Raw genomic sequence first — 6,324 nt, 5'->3', positions numbered from 1 at the left:
AAAACAATAATCAGGAAGATACATATTACGGATTGGGATAAATTGAGGGACCTAAGAGAGCAAACAGCCGAAACAGAAATCACGAATCACGATGATTGAATCGAGTCACTTAAAGAGGATATTAAGTAAACCACATCGGAGGTGCCGATAGAACAGGAGGGCCAGATCTCCGACTCGGGGCTACTCCATATGTGGGAAGCCCACCTCAGCCTGCAAAAGAGACTGAGGAAGCACGAACACCTAAGACCGCTAAGGAAACGTATAGCGAAACTAAAGACAGATAGAAGCCTACACACTAGCTTCAAGAAAAGCAGTGGGTTCAGATATGTGACCGCATGAATGGACAACTAGGATGTAAAAAAACGTGGCAAATGCTCAGACGTCTACTAGATCCGACACAGACAAAATCGACGCAGAAAAATCAGCTCGCTAGACTGATCCATAAATACGAGGGCACACGGAAGAGTTCTTGCTAGAACTACAGGATCGATATCTCAGCAAGACCTCTTGGGCTCAACTGCCAGACTACCGAGGACTCCCAAATCCAGAGCTAGATTCCAGAGCTAGATTCCAGAGCTAGATTCAGAACTAACGGAGGCAGAGGTTCGCTTTACCGTGGGACAGCTCCGCACCACGTCCGTGGCAGGCTCGGGCGTGGTCACAAACAAAGCATTAAGGAATTTAGACGCAAAATCAGTAGAGGCAATCACGGGGCTCATTAATAAGTACTGGAACGATGGTGAATTCCCTCAAGCATGGAGGCATGCAATGATTACTTTTATTCCCAAACCAGGCAAGAACTAGATATAGCCAATTTGCGCCCAATATCGCTCACTTCCTGCGTAGGCAAGCTCATGGAGCATGTGATCCTAAACAGACTGCAGGAGTACGCAGAGGACAAAGAGATCTTGCCAACAACTATGCTAGGCTTTAGAGCTAATTTATCTACCCAGGATGCCATGATTCAGCTCCAACCAGACGTCATCGACACTGCGAAATGCACGGGCACCAAAGCAGTGCTAGGGCTACACCTCACCAAGGCCTTCGATAACGTGGCACACGAAGCCATTCTCGAGAACCTCTCAGACATTAACCCAGGAGAAAAAATCTTCCGATACATTCGCTCATTTCTCAGCAATAGGTCCGCGATAATTAAAATACGCAAAATACAGTCATTACCTTTTCGGCTAGGGGGTGGAGGGACACCGCAAGGATCAGTACTGTCACCATTTCTCATCAATCTCTCCCTCATAAAGCTTCCACCCCGACTGGAAGCCATTCTTGGGCTGAGACATACATTCTACGCAGATGACATCACACTCTGGACCACCAAGGGGAACGACGGTCAGATAGAGGAAACGTTGCAACGCGCGGTAGACACTATCGCAGAGCTCGCAGGTCATTCAGGCCTATCATGCTTACACCCAAAATGAGAGCTACTGGTCAGAAGACAAGCAGCGGTGGCGTAGCGGTAGAACATCCGCCTCGCATGCAAGAGGACCGGGGTTCAAATCCCGGTGCTGCGCAATTCTCCACCGGATGAAAAAAAAATCCGCGTGTCGATGGAATTGCATAAACAGGTTTAGGGTGCGACCTGATGCCGGTGAACACCTCCGGCAACGCACTCCCTCACCAGAACAGGAGTTCGCCACCCTGGTGCAGTAATTGGCCGCAACCTCCTATGATAAGCTCCATAAAACCCCGGCCCTCAGTCACCAGCGGCTGCGGAACAACTGACCACGGCGGCGGTCAGACCTGTGACGCAGCAGGGGGTGCTAAGAAAGCCTGGCTCCGCTGGACAGGCCGCCATTGGAAACTGACCCTGGCAACGTTTAATGCTAGAACCCTAGCTAGTGAAGCTAGCTTAGCAGTGCTGTTAGAGGAACTAGAGGGCATGAAATGGGATGTCCTAGGGCTTAGTGAGGTTAGGAGGCCGAATGAGGCATATACTGTACTGAAGGATGGGCATGTACTGTGTTATCGAGGCTTACCAGAGAGGCGACAACTAGGAGTAGGTTTCCTTGTCAATAAGTATATAGCGGGTAATATAGATGAATTCTATAGTATTAATGAGAGGGCTGCAGGCATCGTAATTAGGCTTAATAAGCAGTATAAATTGAAGGTTTTACAGGCCTATGCACCTACATGTAGTTATGATGACCAGGCAGTTGAAAGCTTCTATGAAGATGTAGATTCGGCAATGCGAAAAGTAAAGACGCAGTATACTGTACTAATGGGCGATTTCAATGCAAAGGTAGGGAAAAAACAGGCAGGAGACAAGGCAGTAGGTGACTATGGCATTGGTTCTAGGAATAGCAGGGGGGAGTTACTAGTTGAGTTTGCAGAGCGCAATAACTTACGAATCATGAATACCTTCTTCAGCAAACGGAAGAACCGGAAATGGGCATGGAAAAGTCCTAACGGAGAGACTAAAAATGAAATCGACTTCATAATGTGTTCAGCCCCCGCCATTGTGCAGGATGTAGAGGTAATCGGGAAAGTGCGATGCAGGGACCACAGGATGGTGAGGTCCCGAATTAGCCTAAATCTGAAGAAGGAACGCAACAGATTAGTAAGAAAGAAACCCATCAACGAATTAGCGGTGAGGGGGAGGGCAGAAGAGTTCAGGATCTCGCTACAGAATAGGTTTTCCGCTCTAACTGAGGATGACGACAGTACCCTAGAGGGAAGGAACAATAATTTCAGAGATATCATTACTGAGTGCGTGGTAGAAGTAGGCGGTAGGATAGTTAGAGAGGATACCGGCAAGCTGTCTAAGGAGACGAAAGATTTGATTAAGAAACGCCAGAGTATGAAAGCTTCCAATCCAACAGACCAGATCGAATTGGCCGAGATATCAAAGCTAATCAATAAGCGCAAGGTGGCCGATATAAGGAAGTATAACATGGAGAAAATTGAGCATGCTGTAAAAAACGGGGGAAGCCTTAAAGCGGTAAAGAAGAAATTGGGCATAGGCAAAAACCAGATGTATGCGATAAGGGACAAGGCGGGCAACGTCATCACTAATATGGAAAAGATAGCCAAAGTAGCCGAGGAGTTCTATACAGATCTCTACAGTAGCCAAAGTAGTCAGGACCGTAATGAGATTGGCGGTAGGGAAAAACAATCAGACGTTCCACCAGTGACGAAGGACGAGGTCAAGAAAGCACTAGAAACTATGAAAAGGGGGAAATCAGCTGGAGAGGATCAGATAACTACAGATTTGCTGAAGGACGGGGGGGATATCGTGCTAGAAAAACTGGCCACCCTGTATGCGCAGTGCCTGGTGTCATCGACGGTACCGGAACCATGGAAGAATGCAAACATTATCCTCATTCACAAGAAAGGGGACTCTAAGGACCTTAAAAATTACAGACCAATCACCTTACTGTCTGTTACGTATAAGGTATTTACTAAGGTAATCACTAATAGAATCAGGACAACCTTAGACTGCAATCAAGCAAAGGATCAAGCAGGGTTTCGGAAACGGTACTCTACTATCGATCATATCCATACCATCAATCAGGTGATAGAAAAATTCTCAGAATATAACCAGCCCTTATACATAGCATTCATTGATTACGAAAAAGCATTTGACTCAGTTGAAACCTCGGCGGTGATGCAGCCATTGCGAAATCAGGGGGTAGACGAGCCGTACGTGAAAGTGCTGGAAGATATATATAGTGGCTGCACAGCAACCATAGTTCTGCATAAAGAAAGTAACAAAATTCCCATAAAGAAAGGTGTTAGGCAAGGAGACACAATCTCCCCAGTACTATTCACAGCTTGTTTAGAGGAAGTATTCAGAGACTTGGAATGGGAGCAGTTAGGGATAAGGGTAGATGGAGAATACCTCAGTAATCTGCGATTTGCTGATGACATTGCCTTGCTAAGCAACTCGGGGGATGAACTGCAAATAATGATTGATGACCTAGACAGGAAAAGTAGAAAGGTAGGCATGAAAATCAATATGCAGAAGACTAAGGTAATGTTCAACAGCCTCGGGAAGGAACAGCAGTTTACATTAGGTAGCGAAATACTGGAAGTAGTAGGCGAATATGTCTACTTAGGGCAGGTAGTAACCGCAGATCCGGACCACGAAAAGGAAATAACAAGAAGAATACGATTGGGATGGAGCGCATTTGGCAAGCACTTGCAGATTATGACTAGCAGCTTACCGGTATCGCTCAAGAGGAAAGCATACAACAGTTGCATCTTGCCTGTACTCACCTATAGGGCTGAAACGTGGAGGCTAACCAAGAGAGTTCTACTTAAGTTGAGGACAACCCAGAGGGCTATGGAACGAAAAATGGTAGGGGTAACGTTAAGAGATAGAAAGCGTGCAGAGTGGGTCAGAGAAATAACTCAAGTTATCGACATTCTAATAGAAATTAAGAAGAAGAAATGGACATGGGCAGGACATGTAGTGCGAAGAGAGGATAACCGATGGTCGCTGAGGGTAACAAACTGGATTCCAAGGGAAGGAAAGCGTAGCAGGGGGCGGCAGAAAGTTAGGTGGGCGGATGAGATTAAGAAGTTCGCAGGGGTCAAGTGGATGCAGCTAGCACAGAACCGGACTAAGTGGAGAAACAGTATAGAGGCCTTCGCCCTGCAGTGGGTATAATCAGGCTGATGGTGATGATGGTCAGAAGACCCAAACCCAGGGGTCCCGGTTCCAGGAGCCAGGCACCCCCAACCCCGCTTAACGTGTGCGTGGGGGGACTTCCAATCAAGGAGGTGCAGTCAATAAGCAGTTTAGGGCTGTATCTACAAGCTAACAGGAAAAACAAAGAAACCCTGCAAAAGCTGAAAACCTCAGATAATATGTCAATTAGGCTATTCAGAAGAATTGCCAACCGTAAGAGAGGAGTCAAAGAACAAGACCTCTGTAGGATAGTGCAGGCATTTGTCCTGAACAGGATGGTGTATGCGCTACCATACCTAAAACTAGATGCTGCGGAGAAAGGCAAAGCCGAGACAATAATTAGGCAAGCATACAAAGCAGCCCTGGGGCTGCCGAACTACATATCGACAGAAAGACTCATGGCACTGGGAATACATAATACACTAGAGGAAGTCAAGGAGGCTCACCTCACAATACAAAAAGAACGACTTAAGCGCACTAAGGCAGGCAGAGCCATACTGGAGCGCCTAGGTATAGGCGTGGAACTTCCAACCGAGAACACAAAAACACAGCTACCCAAACTCCTTCGCAAGCGACCGACGATCAAACCACTACCAAATAATACGCATCCTTCTTACCACGAAGGAAGGAGGAAAGCTAGGGCAATAGCTCTACACGAAAAATACGCAACGAGCGAAGGAGCTGTCTATGTTGACGCGGCAGAATACGCAACAAGAGGAGCGTTCGCACTGGCGGTGGGGGATGTGCGCGGGCGGCTGCAGGCATCAGGGTCGGTAGTGACAAAATCTTCGGAAACCGCGGAAGAGGCAGCTGCAGCACTAGCCATACCTATCACCGACGCGAATACAATCTTCTTTGAATATAAATTTGCTGTCCGTAGCTTTGCGGGGGACAGAATCTGAACTGCAGCGCAGAAAATACTGAAACTTACCAGGCAACCACACAGAGAAATTGAGGTGATATGGGTGCCGGCTCACTCGGGGAATCCGGGAATTGAGGCGGCCCACAACATGGCTCGAGGTTTCGTCAACCGAGTCGGTGGGTCCTTCGTATCCATGGGTTAGTCCAAGGAGGGGCTGGCATCTTTTCACGATATCACAAGTCGTTACAGATTGAAACGGCACAAATTACCACCACCTGACAAAACGCTGGATAAGGCACAGGAGAGCGCTTGGAGGAGACGCCAGACGAGATCCTTTCTTAGCCCTTACCTATTAGCAAAAATGCACCCGGATGACCTTAACCCCGCGTGCAGGTTCTGTGGCGAAACAGCCATGTATGATCACATACTATGACAATGTAAAGAGGAACCTCCACCGGAAGATCTAGTACAAATTCCTTCTCTTGAGCGATGTGAGGCCGTTCTGGTCAGCTCGGACCCGGGCATTCAAGCCTTGGCCACCGAGTGGGCCACTAAGGTCGCCGCCAGCCATGGACTGGAGGCCATCTAGAGCGGACCGTGTGAATCTGCATTTTGACGAAATAAATATTATCCAATCCAAATCCACTCCAGCTTCTCTTCTTCTTTTTCACTGGCGCCGCGCCCAAGTCAAGAGACCACTTCTTCCTTCTCATGGCCGTTGTAATTTTCACGCATTAAAGAAAAACAGGATAAGAAACACTCGGTAATTACTTTTCCACATATTTAATCAAACTTAATTAACTTCTTTCGTAAACAT

The 6,324-nt window shown here is 47.3% G+C and overlaps 1 pseudogene; it reads left to right on the top strand.

The window, feature by feature from the left end:
• Positions 1–959: 959 nt before the first annotated feature.
• Positions 960–6,096, top strand: LOC146187594 (uncharacterized; annotated as a pseudogene).
• The last annotated feature ends 228 nt before the right edge of the window (positions 6,097–6,324 follow it).

Source organism: Amblyomma maculatum, chromosome 6, assembly GCF_055883805.1.
Source record: "Amblyomma maculatum isolate TAMU_Amacu chromosome 6, ASM5588380v1, whole genome shotgun sequence".
In the NCBI taxonomy this organism is placed as follows: Eukaryota; Metazoa; Arthropoda; class Arachnida; order Ixodida; family Ixodidae; genus Amblyomma; species Amblyomma maculatum.
Note: the sequence above shows the minus strand (reverse complement) of the source record. Positions and strands in the feature narration are given on the sequence as shown.